This window comes from Stylophora pistillata, chromosome 1 (genome assembly GCF_964205215.1).
Source record: "Stylophora pistillata chromosome 1, jaStyPist1.2, whole genome shotgun sequence".
In the NCBI taxonomy this organism is placed as follows: Eukaryota; Metazoa; Cnidaria; class Anthozoa; order Scleractinia; family Pocilloporidae; genus Stylophora; species Stylophora pistillata.
The window spans coordinates 40,011,047-40,032,694 of NC_142519.1; the positions used below are offsets into that span (position 1 = coordinate 40,011,047).

At 38.3% G+C, this 21,648-nt stretch overlaps 1 long non-coding RNA gene and 1 pseudogene across 2 annotated transcripts in view; one reads left to right on the plus strand and one right to left on the minus strand.

Moving 5' to 3' along the window:
* Positions 1 to 33: 33 nt before the first annotated feature.
* Positions 34 to 19,888, minus strand: LOC148742492 (delta-1-pyrroline-5-carboxylate synthase-like; annotated as a pseudogene). Its single transcript, XR_016000113.1, has 12 exons — positions 19,030 to 19,888; positions 17,940 to 18,096; positions 10,978 to 11,199; positions 10,103 to 10,262; positions 9,440 to 9,478; positions 8,584 to 8,908; positions 8,110 to 8,253; positions 7,018 to 7,210; positions 6,339 to 6,460; positions 5,637 to 5,823; positions 3,075 to 3,170; positions 34 to 1,677 (listed from the first exon to the last, which is right to left on the minus strand). The product of XR_016000113.1 is annotated as a delta-1-pyrroline-5-carboxylate synthase-like (transcript).
* A 306-nt stretch (positions 19,889 to 20,194) lies between these two features.
* LOC148742493 (uncharacterized) overlaps positions 20,195 to 21,648 on the plus strand; it is a 307,714-nt gene continuing 306,260 nt past the window's right edge. Inside the window, exons 1-2 of the long non-coding RNA XR_016000104.1 lie at positions 20,195 to 20,381; positions 21,581 to 21,633. This is a non-coding gene — a long non-coding RNA (uncharacterized LOC148742493). The remainder of the gene's footprint in view (positions 20,382 to 21,580; positions 21,634 to 21,648) is intronic.

Here is a 21,648-nt window from a genome sequence, read left to right on the forward strand (position 1 = left end):
GTCAGCAAGCCGACCAGATCTTTGTTTTGTACGTGGGGAGGGGAAGGGAGGGCGAAAGGGCAGATAGAAAATAGAAGATGCAGAGAACCCATTGATTTCGTAACGATTCTGTCTCAACGATTCGGTTCCGTTTTATTTATTAATTTTTTTCATGTAATTCTCATCGTGCCTGATAACGATAACCGTACTAAAATAGCAGAGTTGTGCCCTATGCATTTTCCACATGTCAGAACTGATTGCACAGATACTATCTCTCCGCCCTCCCCCCGAACACACAAAGAGTCTGCTTTAAGAACTATTTTCAAACTGTGCATGTTCTTGTAACAGGCATCAGGACCAGGGACTTTTCAGCAGCCCCTTTCCTCCGCGGACAATCATGGAAAATGCACGGGATTGACTTAAGAACTGAATTACGAAGTAAACCAATATCTTGCTTTCTCGGGGTTGACAACAACATCTCGTTAATACCAATATAAGAACTATTATTATCACGAAATCTCTCGCACAGTTTTGTATCCTTAATCAAGAGTCAGGTTTCTGCTTTGCATAGTCTGTCTTGAGAACATGACAGTCAACTATTGGGGTCAACGTACAGTTATTATCACGGTATATTCATCAGTATCGCTTGAGCATGGAGCACAAGAACGGAAACAAGGTATCAAGATTGCGTTAAGTCGAACGCAAAGCCAACCAAACAGTTTTAAATATTCCTATTTTCTTAAAAATGGGGTTCCGCTTTTAGCTATCCACAGAGAAAAAAGTTCCTTGTCAGTGATATTTTTACAGTGTCTAGCAATAAGATATATATATCTTATTAGACGTTTTGTTGTGTATTATTGCTAAGTATTTTTACGAGTTGTGCCGTATTTAGTAAAAATACTCAGCGATACTACACAACCAAACGTCAAATGAGTTTTTTATTATCCAACCCGCCAAACTGTTACTTCAGGAGGCGGGACGGAATTGACGCGTTGTCGTGTTACTGTTTCTATTTTCTTCAATAAATGAAAAAGTTTCCTGGTCGTCTAGCTTTTTTTTCTTCGTTCGATTCAACTAATAAACTTAAATCTATATTTGCCATTCATTCCGGCTCTTCGTCGTCAGAAGTATGATTCAAATTGTCCGCCATCTTTTTTCCCGTAACTTTAATCCAATTCTTCGCTTGCGCGATGCGAGAAAACCTGTCTAACCGGTTCTCTGGTGTACAAATACCGCAAGATATTTGTACTCGTCCTTGGCGTTATTTGTACTCTACGGATTGTAGTTGGATAACAAAAACGGATAACTGAGATACAAGCATGAGAGCACTAGTTAAATTAATTCAACATAATAATACGTTCTTGGGCGGGACGTTTCAAAACATCCGCTCATCAAAAGCATAACATTGACTCGTATAACGAGTACTGTGCGCAAACTGAAGCACACATTTAACATTACGTAATTATTTCTGAATTACTTCGCTGTCGCCATTATCCGAAGTCATTTCTTCGTCAATAGAATCCTGAGGAGTGCCTTCAATCGGGAGGGTCTCGTGAAGATATTTGAGCAGGCCTCCATCAGCAAAGTCATCCACTGTGTGTCCCTGGCCAGTCATTACTCATCTAGCGGTCAGTAATCTTTCCACACCCACAGGACCCCGGCCATGGATACGACCCGTGCTGATACCTACTTTAGCACCTAAATAAAATAATGGTGTTTATTTAGTATCCTGTACCTTTGAAGGACTCGATGAATTCCCATCCCCGCTACCTATAGCCAGTTCCGCGACACACTATGCTCCTACGCAGGGCAAGAAAACCCACGATAATCAACAGGTAGAAAAACGGGAAAATTGCATCCCTGACCAAAGCACTGGAGCTATACCGGGGTTTCAAGGTTCTAATGGACTCACGGGTGTACCTGGAAGGTAGGAGTCCCGATGCGCGCATAATTTCCCCTCCCTTCGTAAAACGATCTTTTCAGGTCAACAACATTGAAATCTTCAGAATCACTTTTGGAAAACTTCCCAAATCCAAAGAATCGTCATCGCATAACCTTTTTTTTGCGTGGCTAGATACTCCACTTGTTCGTCATTCTCGCCGCTTGAATGCAAACGCGAAAACGCAGTATGAGCCATTTCACATAAGAGCGCAGAAATTTGTGACAGCGTCCCTATCCCTCTTCCCACCGCCTTTGAAAAATCCTACCTATGTGTATCTAATTAGATTAACCCGTTCACTCCCAAGATATCATTAGCAATTCTCCTCACAGGCAGGCATACAAATAGTATGAAACTAGTTCGGAGAATTTGGTATTGGATCAATAAATAATTCCCTAAGGAGAAATTCCGGGACCCGTTTTCCGAAAGTTCCATTAACTGAACAGGCCCGAAGCCATATTTTACAATCAAAATTTAGAGAATAGATTCGCAGGTTCTGGCACTGTAACCAGTACATTTTGTTCCCTTAGCTGATAGGTTTATTGCACAATTTACAAATCTTCTGAAACCCCACACTGAATAACAACATATTCCTCCTATTGGAAACAGTAGCCGCAAAAACAGAACAGCTTTACCGGCCCGTTAATTTCACTATACCTTCGAGAAACGGGCCCCGAGTCAATGATGGAAGTTAAAGTTTTACAGGCTTCTAAATTCCAAATGATTACATAAAAAGAATACGAAAGGCGCCACGCTACACGAAGAACACTGGGAATGGAGGATGTCATCATCATTACGGTGTCAAGATAAGAAATCCAATCCCATAACTGCCGTAGTTGCGCGCCTGCAACCTGTTTCCCGGACCTCTGACATCTATGAGCAAAAGTATCCCTTTTTACCAATTAAGGATCGTCGCAGATTACACTTTTTTTGCTTCAAGCCTCCCGAAAATTCGACAAGATTTTTTTTTCCCTTTGGCATGATCTTTTAACCCTTCACAATCCATAACTAGAACCCTTGTTACTGGAACCGAAGCAAATTTCTCCTCCCATCGGGTCATTAATCAATTTTGCGCTCCACGAACTGAATATTTTATTTTACTTAATTAACAGCAATTGTGTTCCTGTAATAGCTAAGGACACTATTTCATACTTACCCAGGCCAAAGGGATACCCATCGGAAAATCTAGTGCTTGTGTTATGGAAGACACACGCACTATCCACAGCTTTTAGAAAGTGATCAGCAGTCCCCTCTAAAAATAAAATATTTTGATAAGGGGCTTTTAGTAATCGGCACAACGCAAACCATAAATGCATCTTGCGCGGCTTACAAATTTGTGAACTGAGCAATATCTAGTATAACATAGAAACTTGGAAAATATAAGTAAGTTGTCTATATTTTTCTGCGTTGCGCAGCTTACGTCGGTTCTCTTTAAGGATTTTACAAACAAGCAAACAAACAAACATACGAAACATCACAGTGTAGAAATGATGGCAAACAGAAATGACCTCCAAAAATGGACCTTGGAATCAATGAAAGAAATTGCCCATACTGGAAACAAACGGACGTTGAATTGTTATAATGAAAACTTTAGCAAACGCTTAGTCAACATATGCGGTAAATTAAAATGGCGCGTGGCGTTAACATTGAAATACTAATGTGTCTTACATGTAGCAGGGTTGTCATTAGAAAATGTAATAGGTGTCTGATCTAAACTGAGTAGGCGGCTGAAGTAAATTGTGCTTGCGGAGCAAGCACAGCGTGTTGCTACGCAACACGCCTCTCTAGGGGGGCCCGAGGGCATGTTCCCCCGAAAAATTTTGAAATGCGAAACTCTCTGTGGCGTACTTTCCAGCATTCTGGGGCATATTTAAGTAGCATTTTTAGCCACACATTGATGTTAAAATCAGTTCAAAAATATGTACAAACGTGGAAAGTTTCTTTCCTTAATTCCACCACTTTCTTTTTCTGATGAAACGTTGGTGTTCTCGGTCACAATTTCTAGAAGCAATAAATGAATGAAGATTCGTTTTCTTCATGAACTTCTTCCACAACGAAAATGCTTCAGCCTTCTATTCTCATAACGTTTTCTTTCATTGCGTTTTTGTCTTGTTTTGTTTTTGTTTCTGTTTTTGTTTTTTTTTTTTTTTTGTCCATAGAATCTGGTTTATAAATTTGGTTCATCGTGTTGCAATTCAATTCCCCCTTTTTCGCTGTGAAAACCCCCTGGATTCAAGCTCTACTTCCGAATTTAAAATAGGCGTATGTTTTGTCTATCAAAGTATTTCCTCTTATCTCTAAACATCACAACTGATAAACATCTGGAAATCACCCGCCGAATGCAACGAGCTTTGCAAATCACGATGACATGAAACATTTGACCTTTTAAATCCATAACAAGGACTCGAAAAGGTCCATAAATTTTAAGAAAGTTAAATTGTAGGTATTTTAATTCAATTGATTTGGTGAACAATTGCTAACGTCGCGAAATCTTAAAAAAAAAAACAATCTGGCGGCAACTTTGACGGCAACTTTGACGGCCACGTATGGTTGGAACGAAATTTACAATGATCGAAGAACTTTGTCGAAATCGTAAACAAAATGACGAAATTTTCCTTCAAAATGTCTCCGTCGGATAACGTAAAACATGCTCTTTTCTGCGGGTCTAAAGCAGCAATTAATGAAAGTCTAGCTGTCCCGAACTCAAGAGAACATCTTTCTGTGATTATTTAGCGTTATAGTGGTACGTGTTTACGGCAAATTAGGGCGAATCTTCCTGCCTTTGTAATTATTGTAACACAACTGATTCAGCAAGGTGAAATAGATCTTGATAAACTTCCTTTTCCAACGCTCTTAAAGCTCTTTTGAAAGTATGTAGTTGATCGGCAATAATTTGCCATTATATTTAAATGAGATATATCTGTGTTATTAAATGCCTCGGTGAGCTTCGTAATTATGATATTTGACAGCAATCGAAACTCTTTCTTACCTTGGTGGCCCGGCCTCGTTTTCGCTAGATTTCGTCTTCTTCGATTGACCTGAAAAGTAATCTTGAAGAGATCGCTTTCTTCGCTGGCCATCCATTTTCGATTTTCGAAGCATCAACGCACGTGTGAATTGCGATCAGTTTCGTGCTTCGCTAAGTCACGCATTTCATGTTACTCGTTAGTTAGCTGTACCACTGATAGTTTTTGTACAGTATTTCCTGTATAGGTTTTTAGGTTTTTCTGTCTTCCATAACATCAGGAGTATACAAGAGAATGATCACTAAACTAAGCTTGAGATTTACAAAAAGAAAGATTTCTTGGGAAGACAGATCTCAATATTACAAAAATTCTTTCGCTCCGACGAAGGGCTAAAGCTCGAAACGTCAGCTTTTGTAATCGTTACGGTGGCCAATTTACCATTACAACTTTGTGGATATATCCAAATTATTACAAAAATTCTGCTTCACAAAGTAGCCGGCGCAACATGGTCTGACAGCCGGCGGATTTCCGCCGCCTACCGGCTTCTAATGACAACCCTGTGTAGCTAGCGGTGGATATTCACCTCGCTGCATAGCCACCCTCACTCGGTGAATAGCTCTTAAATATCACGAGAATTACCAAAAACACTGATATAATCTTCATCACACTGTCATAGCTCCGCGAAATCATTGCGATAAAAACAGAGCTGAAAAGAACCCTGATTACGGAGAGATTAAGCAATATATTCGTACCATTATCGGTGATAATGACATCAGCGTGAGAGCTTCCAAATTGATGAATGCGATCAATGGCTTCCTCTGTAGTTCTAACTACTTCCACTGTACACTCTAACTCGCTGTATTCTTTCTTCATAGTCTTGGCCACAGCCGGAGCCAGCGGTAAAGTCTTCACCAACTTGAGTCCGGCGTGAACTATTACCTTAACAGAAAATCAATTAAACAAACAAATAAAATTAATACGAGAAATAAGAACAAAATTAGCAAACGGAGTCAGTCGGTGAGTTGATGGTCTTAATAAGAAGGACGCACATTTTGTCCAGCATGAGTAATGAGCGAACTTACGTAGGTTAGCGACGGACAAAAAAGCGTACTGATTGAAAAAAATAATAATAAATAATAATAATAATAATAATAATAATAAAACAGCTTCGCTCTTCAATTTCACTCAAAGCTGTGTTTTCATAGTTTTGTCAAATTTCGTGATTTTGACGCTTAAAACGCATAGAGCGATGAAAAAAAAAAAGAAAAAACCAAAAAAAAAAAAAAATTCAATTGCGGAAAATAACACAAAAATTCATAACCGTTGAAAAGTAACGCTCTAAAATTTCTTAGAAGCGAATTTCTCTCACGCATTCATTTTTCATCAACCAAAGCATAGAGAGCAATATGGAAAAAGCGCACTCTGATGTTATAGTGTAAAGGTTAACGACTTACTCCTTTTTCCCTGAGAGCTTTTAGCATGTGTTCCAGAAATAGTGACCGAACAAGATCCCTGTGGACTAAAAGGGTCTCCATAGCATTGCAAGCTGCAGGGTAGTCACATTTGGAATCCATTACTACAAAGGAAGAATAGAGTATACTGCAACCAAAATACAGACGATCGATGCCAAAAAATCAAGTTTAACAGATGTACCGTACGAGCATGATCACCCACAACGAAATGTTTGTCTCGGCAATCATTAAGCCAGAACAGAAAGCCATTGAAGAACGGTTTGGTTTAAAGATGTTACCCGCGTTTAAACATCTAGTTGAATAGCGGGAGTTATCAAATGGTTTTTGGGAAAAAAAAGCCAAAATTTTCGTATTTCACGATCCTTGAAGTAAGTAAAACCATGTGGTAAAGTTGATCCCCACACAAGCACCACAAGTAGTATCAAGGAAGTTATCGCTGAAGATTGCAGAATGCGGGTTCTTGTCGCGTTAATCGCACCCGAATCAAGGATAATTGGTTGGGAGAATGCTGCAAACTTTCTGGACCAATCACAGAGCGACGTTAAGCGCAACGAATGCAGCCGCGGGTTATTACTACTTCCCATTAAAAATCGAGCAAAATCGGCAATGAAACGCTTTTTCACCAAGCATGAGGTACAATAATGAGTTATATAATGCTCACCAATCTTTGTGGCCATTTCAAGATCTGCATCTTTGTCGACGTACACGTGGCAAATTCCCTAAGCATTCCAAGAACAGGAATTTCTTTGCTCTGTCTGAATGCGCTCAATCATCTCACTGGAGCCTCGAAGGATGATTACATCCACGTATTTATCCAACTGATTAAGATGATTTACTTCTTCTCGAGTACTGACCTAACAGTAACAATAACATTTACACAGTCAGTATATAAAGACTACAGGACTGACACGGGTGTGATCGGCTCACAGAGTTCGATCACAGATCTGTGGCATGGCTTCTATGAGAAATGATCGCCGGTGAGAAGGGAGAGGAGGTTTGGGAAGGGTAGACGCCAAACCTTCCCAATTCAACGCTCTTCGTACCATCGCGCTTCATTTATTAGAGAAATTTCCACTTGAGTGTGAGAACAAATTCGGAATTGTCTTCATCTTGTTTTAATTTACTGCGCCTTGTCATTGGTCCAAAAAAATCGTACCACTTCCTCGACCAATCAGATCCAAAACTACAACCAGAGGCGAGATGGTCACTCAGCTGTTTGCTTTTTTTATTTGAGCCGTCATTGGCTCCTTGTGATTACTTGAGTTTTGTTTTTACGACACCCAATCGAAAAGCGGTCTGAGAGAACTTCTGGAACAGGGTACCCACTTTGCTTATTCATGTTTTGGAAAGCAAAAGAGTTGCGAAGTTCATCCCTGAGTAATTATTGAAAGCATCAAAGACATACTGAAACCTAATTAGTGCACATTCAGTGTGCGAAGTGAATTGCAAGGCAGTAAAACTCTGAATAAAAGTCAATGGCTGCGAGGAAGTCAGTCAATGGTAGTCAATAGAAAGTTTAAATTGAGAGCAGAAAATTGATGTATGAAAAGTTTAAAAGGGCTCGTTTAATGTCTTAATCCTTTAGAAAAAGTTACTGCTGCCGGTTTACTACCTCGAAATTATTTGATTCTCTCTACAAATGACAGTAAGAATTGTACACATTTACTGACGTCTGTTGAGGCGAAAAAAACAACAAGGATGATGGATTAGTGTCAGCTAGTCAGCCTAAGCACCGTCACAAAACTTACCAAACTAACAGCTTGGGGGGAGGGGAGGGGGGAACGTAAATGGACAAAGCCTCTGCTACTAGACTGTGAAGACATCTATTGCTGTGATAAGCTTCTTTACCACCATTCAGAAGCAAACCGTTGCATGTGCTGATGGCTAAGGAGGCGACCTTGGAGAAAAAAAATTCCAGCTTATGAAAAGACAAATACATGAACAAACAAAACCAGAGGAAAAAAATCCCTTTCGCTTTCCATGGGTAAGGCTCGAAATCCCTGGGTTTTATAAAAGCAGGATTTTTATATTTTCAGTTCACTTTGGATCAAGAAGCAAGTTAACAGGAACACACAGAAAAAGAACAAAACAAAACAAAACAAAACAAAACGAACGAACGAACGAACAAATACTTTTCATATCTAAATACCAGGTAAGTCAACTTCTAAATCTTACTATACTCTATAAGGAAAAAGATGAGAAACATTTAAACCTACTACAGCTGTACCTGCACTAGAGCAGCTGGGCAAGATCCAAAAATCACAAGAAGCATTCCAATTGGAACAGTTTCTTGTTTCAGCTCTAAACCATATGCGATTTTGGTTCGTTCTAGCACACGACCCAAGATGTTGTGCGAGGAATCCGCAATCTGTCTCAGTCCCTGAGCAAGGTTTTCAAGTTTGGACGAACGGTGTCAAAAGTAATCTGCCCATCATAAGGGAACTTAAGCGTCTCTCAAACCGAGCGTAGTCCACATCTTTAAAGTTAGCATCTACAATTTGATCCTTGCGTTCGATAAGAGGGTTGGCTAATTTGTAAATGATTCTGGCCCGCTACACAAAACACGTAAAAGAAAAACAAAGGTGCATCATTTAAACTGTAGTGCTGCGCGTAACGTTTGAATGTTAAAATGATAGATGAGGCGCGAGAAGACTCAGCTTCAAGCCGTGCTTCAAACCTAGGCCGAGGCAAAAAAAGAGAGATGTTGGGAAAAAACCGAACACTACCCCTCAACCAAAGGGAATTTTGGGTCATTTTGGTCAAACATCTCGTCGACAACTTTTCCGTTAATTTTTTTGCCTATAAGTCTGGATAATTTGAAATGGTCCAAAGAAGCCTGCTGAACAGACATTATTTGTTTGGCGTTTTTCAGTGGAACGGAGGTAAGCGCGAGACAAGCGCGGAGTGCCAGTCGCGTGCAAGGGGAGAAACGTGCTACTTCACGCTCGCCTCGCGTTTGCCTCCGTTCGTCTGGACAACACTAAAGGATTACGCCTGCTCTGCAGGCTAGACCTGAACATGGAATTAAATTAATAGCAAACAACTGTTCGGCCTTAAGCATTTTTAATAGTCTACAACCGTACCTGGTCAGCGGTCAGTGCTTGCTCTTCCCCTTTTGCGAGCTATGAAAAAAAGCGAATTAATAAAAGAAACCGAAAAACACATTTACGCAGAAAAAGAGAAAAACAGTATAACAGCAAACAATTCTATAAAACTAGTATATCCCGACAAGAAGGCGCAAATTTACAGTCACAGGATCAACCAGGACCACTCGGTATATCATCACGCGCGAGTTACCACAAATTTTCAGGAGGGAGGGGGGGTGGAGGAAAGTTACTGAAAGGTTTAACCAGACACTGTAATCACTTAAAACACTCGGTATCTAGTTCACGATGCACACTGAATGAAAACGCTGATATGGCATTTTTACAAAACTGCCCCCAATCTGGCATCTAAAATCAAGAATTTCACAGAACCCTATGTGGACATCCCAATCTCCTCTTTAATTGTTTGATTTCAGGATCCTGTACCTCCAGTGTTTCTTAATATTTAAGTTAAGGTCGAGATCAACTCTGTAACAGATAGCCATTAGAGTTTGAGAATTCTAAACATAAAAGTATCGCAATCAAGTTTCGATCTAATATGAAGCGCTCTCTGATTGGCCTGCTGCCTTAAGTTTCCAACCAATCACTATAAGGTAAACTAGAACACGACGATGACATGGACTAAGGTACATTCTGACGTACCTGCCGCAGCCTGATTCTCTACAGATGGCCCTGGTTCGTCGACCATAGTAAAGAATGCTCCAACCTTTCGGCTATCCAGAACTTGACGAATGACGTAATCACTTCCGGTACCATTGGCTATAACTACACTCGTAGCGCTCTGTAGTGCCCGGGTTGCAGCCTAAACAGTCACAAAGAGGGTAAAAATAAAATAGTTAAGTTACGAGAGTTGAAATAATTCCTCGTTATTTTGTAAGCCTTATTCTCTGAGAGCAAATCGCGAAACTGTTTCGATCTCTCTTTCCCAAAGATTCAAACGCAAACTTGCCTTTGTAAAGGAATCATAACACGATTTATGACTCGTACTAAATTTAGCATAAAGCCCCGTTCACACCGTGCTGTGACTTTCTATAATCGTTCTGCCTTACGTCCACACTAATCCGAAGAAATTCTCCACTGAAAACAGAGATTTTCAAACTACAGATAATTTTCAAAACGGCACTATAGGCCAATTTTACGGTAACTAAAATGTGCTCAGAGAATAATTGAGAAGAGGTAGGTGTGTACGGATAGTCCAAAATTGAAAGGATTTGGCTGCATGTAAATTTCGGTACCTGTCTGCCTCCCTTAAAGTTTACATCAGGATTTAGTATCTTTCTCGTTTGTACCTTTTTTTGATTTTATTCAATCAAAAAGGCTGGTCTTTCACCATGTGTTTGAATGAGAACTCGTTGCTTGCGAATGGGAATTTCAATGTTGCGTTCCAATAAAATTTAGCTGACCTCCCCTTGAGAGTGTCCGGTGTTCTAACAATCCTCGCTCATGGACGTTCAATTGTCTAAAGTTCCCCCTTCATACTCTTTGCAAACACGTTTTGAACTATTGGAAGTACAAACCTTCACTTTAGACTCCCTGCCTCCCCTGCCAACACGTGACTTTTCTCCAAATTCAATATTACTGACGTTCGCTGGCCTGAATGTGTCTAGAAGGCGAGAGTCAGGCAAGTCGGGAGGGCTGCTGTAAATGCCCTGTACATCTGATAATATCAACAGCAAATCTGACTTCAGTTCCACTGTTAGCAAGGAAGATAAACTATCATTGTCCTTTACACTTATCACCTGATGAAAACAACGAGAATCGAATCTTTTTTAAGAACAGTGGAATAACAGTTACGTTATTATGAAATTCACATTTACGTTGAAGCTTAATAGTTCATTCATTCATTCAGTCATTCACAGTAACATCAGGAAGTCACAGAGGAAAGTTAACTACAACCCCAAAGCAACTCCGTATTACTTTCAGCACACAATTGAAAATTGCTCTTAAATTTTGTCTACAGCTAAGACTCCTGGCTGATCCTCGGTGTAAAAACCTGTGAATCTCACGAGTGACGTAAAACAAAGACAAAAAAACATTATAAACAATAGCGTACAGCAAAACGATACCTCATGAAACAAAGAAACCCTCTCGTCAGGTTTTTACACCAAGGATGACCCAGATACCTACATGCTAAGTACACCTGCAGATTTGTATCTGTCATGTTGAGGATACAGTGATTGCTCTAAATTTTTTCAGTAGCTATTTGCTGGATCAAAAAAGTGCACAATTTGTTTTTGTCAGTAAAAAGTTTTCCACGCGTTTTTTTCATTCCAAATTGCATCCTATGTCGTTTGATTACCGATAAATAGATGTTGAGAATTCGAGAATTTAGCGTCACATCAAGCTAAAAACTCTCTGACTGATAAGTAATGTCTGCAGCTCCTACGGTCTGATGAACACTGAATGCTGGTTAACCCTGCGGGTGACAAGCACCTAATTCTTCTTACAATATGACTGCTGAATCAAACATTACAGTACTGAGAAGCAAATGATCACCAACTGCAGAAGCTACTGATCGTTCAACAAACTCTCCTAGTCAGTACCGTACTGGTGAACAGTGTGGAGAATTTGCTTACTGATATTGTAAGGACAAGATATCTGTTAATCTCTTCTAAAAGTCCATTGACTAAGATTTAAAACAAGACTTTCACTACTAGGCTGCTTTCTGTAACAAAATTTCAAAGTTTTTCCACTAGAGGAACAGCTCGTACTGTCAGTGTATTTTGCATGACTGTTTACAATGAGCATGCAACAAGGCTTTGAAATCAACATAAACATGGACATATTGACAGGAACAGCAAACAATCCTATGAGTGAGATTAGTTCAGACCAAGACAGAGTCACCAAGGAAACTAAAGATAAATTGTGATAAATTGTGCTTAGAATTGGTGGACCCTAATGAACTCCAAGAAGTGATCAACATGTAACTTCCCCCAATAATATTCAATAATATCCAGCTAACAGGTAAAGAGAATACTCAAAACTTATCAAGTAGAATTTGTGATTGTGATCTACCACCAAATTCTTGTTACTAATTTACAAGGAAATGTGTAGCAGCTAGAGGGGAGAATTAGCAATCAGATCTTAGGATTAAGGGTTAAAAGCTAAAAATGCCAGGCTGACACAATGCAGCTATGTACTAATGCCAAAAAATGCATGACAAGCTAAAACACTAGGTCAATCTCCAATATGCCAGAGCATACTATAAACATTTCACTTGCTGATCGACAAATTAAAGGTAATGTTCTCAAAGTTTGACAATAAAATAAACATGTACATGCTGTACTTCAATTGGGCCTCTCAAGTTTAAGGAAACTGCTAAAATTAATACATATTTTTTAGGGTTCTTGGAATTGATAATAACCGGGAAACAGAAGGTAAAGTTTCAACATTAAATTTAATTGTCTTCACTAACTACAACTTCTTGTGCCAACTAACCTCTCTAAATGGTGCTAAGTAACTGAATTAGGGATTTGTGATTGAAAATGTTACTTACCGGTGCCCGGGCCATCTTATCAAGTTGTGAGAAAAGTGCATGTAAGAGAAGGAGACAGTGCATGACAGTGTTAGAAAAGTCAATTGTCTAGCTTTTAACCACATTCTCACTGAGCTAAATTCTACATAAGACTTTGTCTTAAGTTGAGCTGTTTAACAAAATGTTATTTAGGTTGTCTATGATGATGAGTTTCATGTTTTTGGCTACTCTTTTCATACAATTGGACAATTTCTTTGGTTCCTTTGGCATGGCAATTCCACAATAATGTACATATAGCTTACTCATCAGCTTTCTGACAACCCAGCTGTCAAATCCTTTTCAGTTCCACTTCATTATGTGGCTACCAACAAGTCCTCCAGTACATGGAGAATCTTAGACGAATAAGTTACATGTATGCAACTGGGATCAAGTGGATGGGTGGTGCACACTGCCTCTTTTTGCAATTTGAGCATAATGAAGACCAAACAAGACTGAGTAATTATGAAAATAACTTATACATGAGGTATCAAGTGGAACGGTAGGTGCATGCATACTGTCCCTTGCACTAAAAACAAAACAGAGATGTACAGCCCAAGAAAACTTGAATGAAACTACAGCAATGGATGAGTGTATCTAGAAACCTTTTACACTGTCTTTCCCCCTCACCCAACCCCTCCAGAGACAGTGACATTTTACCACTAGGCCAGGGGAAAGGACACAGCCTTTCATCCTATGTTCCCCATTTCTCAATTGCTATAATATCCAACAGAAACTATCACTGAAACCTCTTTAATCTGCTCTCTTCAGAAATCAATTATTTTCTGCTTTAAAAATCATGATATATGCCCATGGGAGGAAATCACTGCTTAATGGTCACAAATGATTTCTACCAATTTAACTTCAGTGTTGTGTAGTTCCAAATGATATCAACACTCACACAGCAGAAGAGACCCCACTAGCCTGCAAACACTCTGGCCCTGACGTGTTATCAGCACCGTGGCCAAGCATTTCTTCAACCATGGTATAGTTCAAGGCCTTGAGCAAGGCAAGCCATCTACTTGACAAATCAACAGTGGTTTAGTGTGTTCTGTACACTTATCAACAATGATATTTGTCATCACAGAAGTCAAAATGTTGTGGACGCACATGAAGGCTGTCACCAAATTTTGATCACTGTGAAAATGAATTGTTGTAGATAAGAGTACAGACCACACTTAACTACTATCAATTAATTTGTTTCAACCATAATATCAATGTCAAATAAATTGATTCTATCAGTTCGTGACTCGATCACTGCGTGAGCAGCACTGTATGTACTCTTATGGACAGTAGCAAATTGGCCGATGCCATTGGGACACTTAGACAGTGACAAATTGGCCAATGCCATTGGGACACTTACACAGTGGCAAATTAGCCAATGCCATTGGGACACTTAGACAGTGACAAATTGGCCAATGCCATTGGGACACTTACACAGTGGCAAATTAGCCAATGCCATTGGGACACTTAGAGAGTGACAAATTGGGACGCTAGCAATCATTGCCAGATCCCTTGAAGACCTCTCATTAGCTCACATTGCTCATTAAGACCTCATATTGTCCCACTGGCAAAGTCATGCAGAAGCACCTGTAAATTGATGGTCTGCTTGCGGGCTAAGTCCTTGCCATTCTGAAAATTTCAGTTTTCGTTTCAAATGGTTTTCCGTAGAAGTTGTGCATGTTGAGAGCACCATACCCCCTTGAGTTTGCCAGGAAATGACCCTCCCTGGGGTGGATGTGAAAAGGTTCTAGAACTGCTTATTTTAATGCCATCCACCTAATATAGCTAACTAAACTATTCTGACTTGAAAAGCATTAGTTAATTAAGTGATATTGAAAGAGCTTTGAAAAACAGAAGAAAAAACATTTCATGAACGTTCCATTAAAATGATAAACAAGTCAGGAAATTTCTTAAGCAGAAAGATAACTGTTAACACCATGAACTGGAATTAGTGATTATAACAAAAAGGCAAACACAGCAAATTGTGTAAAATGAAAGATGTAAATATTAATGGCAGTAAAACATTTAAGTGCACCTGTCAAATAGTGAAAACATTCAAGGGCAAATATGATTGAGAAAATTCTAGAATAGGATATGCAGTTCATGAAATGCTTTAGCTTACATCTCTATTTAGTGAGAAAGTTATTAAATTACTTTCAATTGATGAGCACAATTCATACCAATAAATGACACCTTTTGAAGACCAATTTTAATTTCAATTATGTTAATCTGCTACAAGCAAGAGAAAGAGAGTGGAAAGCCAAGCTGAGTAAAGGTGACAGAATTTGCTCAATATGTAGATAGTAGAATGGCTTATTCAAATGCTGCAATGAGGAGTTAATCAAAAATTGCTAAAAAGACCCTACCACAAATTTTTAATTTAGATAAAAAATATTACTGATACAGCTGCCTTGAGTTTCTAATAGTGGATGTACAATATATCTAATTAGGCTTTAAACAGGCTTAGATTTGCAGGCCAGAAATTTGTCACAAATACCAATTACCAACAGTTAACTGTCAAATAACAGGATCCCAAATTTCAAATCTAATTCAGAGCTAAGAATTAAATAATAAAAAAAAAACTTTTGAAGCTTCTGAAAGTTAGGAGACAAAAACTAAAGAGCTTATTAAGAATTTTTTATTGAAATAGAGTTTTTGCTATGAATCATGAAGAGGAGAGATATTTCACAGACCACATTATCAGCTGCAAGATCAAGTACTAACTTTTCATATTAAAGGAGACATGCAGCCAGATAACTTGTAATAACCTCTTCAGCCAATAGATGGTACATTTCATAAAAGGAGAAATTGTTTATTTGCTTCTTCTTGTTAATGCTGTTGTGACTCTAAGCAGTTTGTGTGAGTCACAGTTTTACTAAAAAGGAGCATTTTTGGCAAATTCTCACTCTCTTAGAAAATTCATTCCCCATTTTGTCTTTCACTCGGCTGTCTGACTACCATTACATTGTGGTCTACTGCTAAGTAATGAGAGAGAATTTCACACAGCATAGGCACATATATATATTAACCTAAGAGCTACATGTAACTTCCTAGACCCTACTGTAACAGTATAAAATGTAATATTAGCAAAAAATAAATTTCAGTTCATAATCATTTCAAACAACTGGTCGTTTGATTTGCGTTCTCCTTTGTTCTACAGATAAAAATATGCCAGTACTAAGGGAATTGTTTCAACTAAAATCCTCTTAAATTTGTCAAGAGTAGAGAATATGATTGTGGAGGTCTGATCGTTTTCACCTAATGTAGAATAAAAAGTAACCAATCAAAGAGACAAAAATAACATCATATTTACTTGTCTATAAGCCAAACTTGGCTATAATTAAGCCAAGAGCCTACTGTAAACTAATCGGTCTGCTTTAATCGGGAAGGTTCTTGAAACACGTAAATTGAAAATACTCCGCTCTAAGCTGAGACCATATTCAAAGAATTCCATTCTTGAACAAACTGAAATCAATGCAAAAGTTTTGAAACAGAATAGAGTTTCAATGCAGTATTGCCGTTAAAAAAAATTCTGACTGAGATAACCAGAGAGTAAGTAGTCAGTGAGTCACTAGAGGAAAGATCACGAGAATCTCTTTAATGGAGAGTTCAGGATGTCAGCAAAATGCACAACGATGGGCCGTTACACTCTGAAATATCTGTGGCTGGATGAGAGATTACTTGTCATGACTGGTTTACAGAGCAGAGAAGCCAAGGTAAAAATTAATTTCTTTTCAGGTGATTGCAAATTTCAACAAAAACAATTGTGACGAGTTTATTTTCCAATCGTGGAAATGGCCAATTCTGATTGGTCAGTTTCAAAATTTTAAAAACACTTTCACAAGATCTATACACTCGTTCAAAACCTTCAGAATCTCTTGTACTCTAGACGCTACGAAAGATGAAAAAAATCTACTTGGAAGAAACGGCAGAACTAGTGGATGAGGAGGAGATGGACAACAAATTCCACGCTGACACTAAGTACAATCAGTAAGCCCTATTTACTACATGTCAAAAACTACAAACCACTCCTTTGGAAGCAACCACATAAATAAAGTCAATGACCAACTTCAACTTGTTTTGTTATTTACTTCTGCATGCAATATCTCGGCTTATAGACAAATATATCTATGTTTCCTTTGAATTTGCTGTTTCAAAAAAATTATGTTTGGAAAAACACTTGGCTATAAGCCGAGAATTACCCTTCTCTAGCTCAAATTTTCCAGAAATTGGTAATATTTTGTGAAAAAAACTCGCTCGGCTTATAGATAAATAAATGCAGTAAGTAATGTTGCAGTCCATCTATATGCTCAAGAGAATTCTGTCATCCAATTTAAAGCAAATTCTGCCACATTTGATGTTTAAATTTAATTGAATGTGTGAACTGTGAGTGTCACTTCAATGAGTCATGAAAGTACATATATCCGTCCAAATCAAATTATAGTATATTTGATTATTTGATCATTATTATTCATTAATATTTGATACAGTGTAGTCTTATCATGCAGGTGATGATATTCCTGAGAAGAACTCTGATGATGACTTTCTACTTAGGTTGTCAAAATGTCAGTTGGCCTGTCACTGCCTACAACTGTGCTAATTCTCAAGTCTACCCTCACCTTAACAATCAGAATACACAATCTAATATTTCCCCTACAATCAGCATTCAAATTAGTTCACACATCATGTTTGTGAAGAGTAACAGTCCTGTTTCCATCGCACTCTAAACAAGTAACACACCCCCTCTCCCCTCCATTCAATGTTAGCCAAATGTTCATGGAATATCACGATACAACATTGTTTTTTTGTTTCTTTTTTTTTGGGGGGGGGACAAAATGGTGAACTTAACGAGGGCAAAAGAGAAAATTGAAGCAATTAGGGATTGAAAAGATCAATGTGTCAACAATTTTGTTGCCAATTGTAGATTCAAGCCATAAACTGTAAAATGGATTTGATTGTACTCACCCCAGCCAAATCTAGATCCATGCCTGGAGATGATGCTACCACATCATTCTCATTTATAATGGGAATACAGTTCATAGAGATGAACTCCTCCACTGTTGATCTCAAGTTATCCAGTGAGTATTTATCAGAAACATCCTGTTTTGTTATCAGCTAGCACCTGAAAAGCACGATCAATTTTTTTTTAATAATTCTTGTTACAAAACACTTAGCTGTCAAGCTCATTTACAGGTTTTAGACACAAGATAATCAGATAATTTGACAATAATATCACTAATTACCACCCCCCTGGAAACAGGCACTGAAAAAAAAAAAATTAAAAACTACAAAACAAAAAAAGTCAAATAGCAGAAAAATTGAAACTGAAAAAAATTATAAACTAAATCTTACACCTAAAAAATTAAAAAACAATAAATAAAAATAAAAAAACTATCAAGCTAAAAAATTTAAAAACAAAAAAAAATACAAACTACAGTGTATTGCGCAACTTTCTGTGCGTGCCAAAATTTAATCTCATCTTCGCTTGAAAAAAAAGAAAAGCTGAGCGTGGAAACTTTTGCTTATTAGATGTGGGTAGATAACCCTGTACTACTAAGCTGACATTTGCAATAAAGCAAATCCGCCTTTTCCATCCAATATTTCTTGGTCTTTGGTTTTGTTTTTCCCATTGAAAACAGCATCGTATCGATTCTCAATGATCAAGGTATTTAACTTGGTCTTCAACAATCGACAGAAGAGGTGAAATGACAATGACCAAGTGATTACAAAAGAATCCGTGGCCTTCCTAGCTCAAGAATTTCAACACTCTAGACAGCAGTTGAAAGATTAAACTCTTTCCAAACCCCTTCGGTAACTGCCCGAAAACATATCTCCTTCCCACGATGTTCTCGTTAATAAGTTTTTGTTCAGATTTTAATCAGCTAACCGGAAACATAGCTCAGCTTTTTCTTAGCACTTGCTAGAGGTCGTCCACGAACTTAACGTTCTCTGCAACCTTGGCCGTATCGTGAACGATTTTACTACTAAGATTAGATTTTGGGGCGCACAGAAAGCAGAAAGCTACGTAGGCGAAAGCGCCAGTTGCTCGACATACCTGCGTGGCCCGTACGACGAAATAACTTCACGGGATTGGCAAAGTTTCAGTCACAGCAAATTATGCAAAAAATCTAGAAAGAGTTAAGCTTAAATCTCGTTTAACGTTTAAAGCGACATATCAATGATTGCAACCATCGGGTTGTATACAAACCTCGCAAACTTTAAAACACGTTCTCTAATGATACCTGCGAAAGTATTCAGTATAATCTCCGGTAAGATTTTCGCGGACAATCTGATCGATTTCTTTTACATTGTGTGCTTGGACTGAAACTTTTCACCTTGAGCAAACCTCCGCCGAACGGTCCAGACAAACATAAGTGAACAACTGAGCTACTAGCATATGTCCGTGTTAAAACACACGAAAGGACTCAAAAGCACACTCCACTCTGATTGTGCAGAAAAACACAAAGATTTTCTGACACCAATCAGATGCCAGAACGACTGCGACCGTTTGGAACTAGTCTTGTAAGATAATGTCCCCAGGGGCTCTTCATGTCCTAACTTGAAATCGACCTACAGCCCCTGGTCCTCCGAGGATGAGTATTGCTAATATTAAGTACAGTTCTTAAGTAGGTACTTGTAGGTAATAATGAAGCTCATGATAAAAAAAAAAAAAAAAAAAAAAACAGTGTTCTCAGGGCGCGAAATTGCGACCAATACAGTCGCATTTGTGACTTCATTTTTATGTTTGCGACTAACAAATTATTCCCTTGTCGCAAAATTGCGAGTAGAATAAAAAGGCCAGCAGTCGCCACTTTGCCACTATTTTTGCCGAAATAAATAAAGAAATGAAAAAGTACATTGTCGTGTGCCTTGATTATCATAGACATTTGAAGATATAGGGTAAAATTGTACCTAATTTATCCGAAATGTTGTGCACGCAACGCCATTACCTTGATCGGCCGCCATTGCAGCGATCTCTTCTTCACACCTCGAGGTCGGGAAGAACGGCCGCCATCTCGCATGTCACAATGTTGTGCGCAGAAAAGCTTGGCCGGTGCAAAACCCAGGGAATCACCCTAATAAAATCTGAAACCTGGATTTCAAACTACCAGATTTTGCAATGAAAAGCAAAGATTTCTTTGAACGCACTTTCTTATTTCTGATTGGCCGTGACTTCCTCTCGACTCAGTTTCCTAGCAACCACATTCAAAATAGCGCACGGCCTTGGATTGAGTACTGAAAGTAATTGATGTCGCACTGTATAGTCAGGACGGTTCGTTTCGACAGCTGTGTTACATTTGACAACCTTTTCTGTAAGAAGAGTATTCTCCTCTTCACTTTGTACATCGAATGTGAGAACTAACTTCAAACCCTCCTGGATGAAAATTCGAATTTATACTTCGACAGGTGAGAGGTCTTAACAAGCCCTTTAACGTATTCGATGTCTATGAAATGTATCTTATTAGGACCACTGCGTGCTTATCCTTCAACAAATGCTGAAACTCTTCAAAGCCTCCCGACATATGTAAATTATGTGGACGAGTATTCTGAAGTTGCTCCGATTATTTTAAACTTTCAAAATTCTTCCATCGAAATATAGTGCAAAGCCATTCAACCTCCCTCAGTATCGGTCATGAAGTGAGGTGAGAAATCGACAAAATGAGTTAACGTGGTTCCTCACGAGTACAGACATAACGCGATATTTGTACTCCAGAGATATCCGCGAAATTCGCCCACACTGAAATAACAATTTGGCGTGTTGGATAATAATCTCTTATTATTAAAAACTAGATCATTGGATAATGCAATTCAAGACTTTTTATTGGCTTACCCATTATGGTATATCAGCCAATATACCATAATCTACAAATATGGTAAGCGTACGTGTCAGCTTAAACTCAAAAGGGAGCTAAAAATTTAATAAAATTTAATAATTTAATTTAACACTTTTAATAAAACAATTATTCCACTCGCGCTTGTTGGATATGAGATGATTATAGCCAACGAGGCACATAGCGCCTCGTTGGCTATCTATCATCTCATATCCAACGCGCGCTCGTGGAATAATTGTTAATTAGACGTTTTTTTGTGTAGTATCACTGAGTATTTTTAGTCGTTGTTTGTATTTCGACTCGCCCTATGGGCTCATCAAAATATAGCACAACTCGTAAAAATACTCAGCAATACTGCACTAAAAAAGGTCGGATGAGATATATTTATTATGCAATTGTGCTTTGTAGAGTACATTTAACGTGCAGAGATGACTACAAATATCATGCAATATTTGTACTTCAGAAATATCTGCGAATTAAATTCATTCGCACTGAAATAAGAATTTGGCGTGTTGGATAATAGATCTCTTATTAGACGTTTTGTTGTGTAGTATTACTGAGAATGAATTTTTACTCATTGTTTGTATTTTGACTTGCCCTACAGGCTTGTCAAAATACGGTGCAAAAAAAAAAAGGTTTGTTGACAATATTAATTTGTATCTTTAATTTTTGTTACTACCTTGGATAAAGTTCTCAATTTTCCTTGTATAAATTGTAACTTATTAAGATTTTTCTCATTTTTTTTACCACTGTTTATGTATCTTTTGTAAATAGGATAAGCAAATCCAGTCGGTGTCGGAGGTAATATCGCTAATGGCAGGAGGGAGGTAAATCTGAAGTAC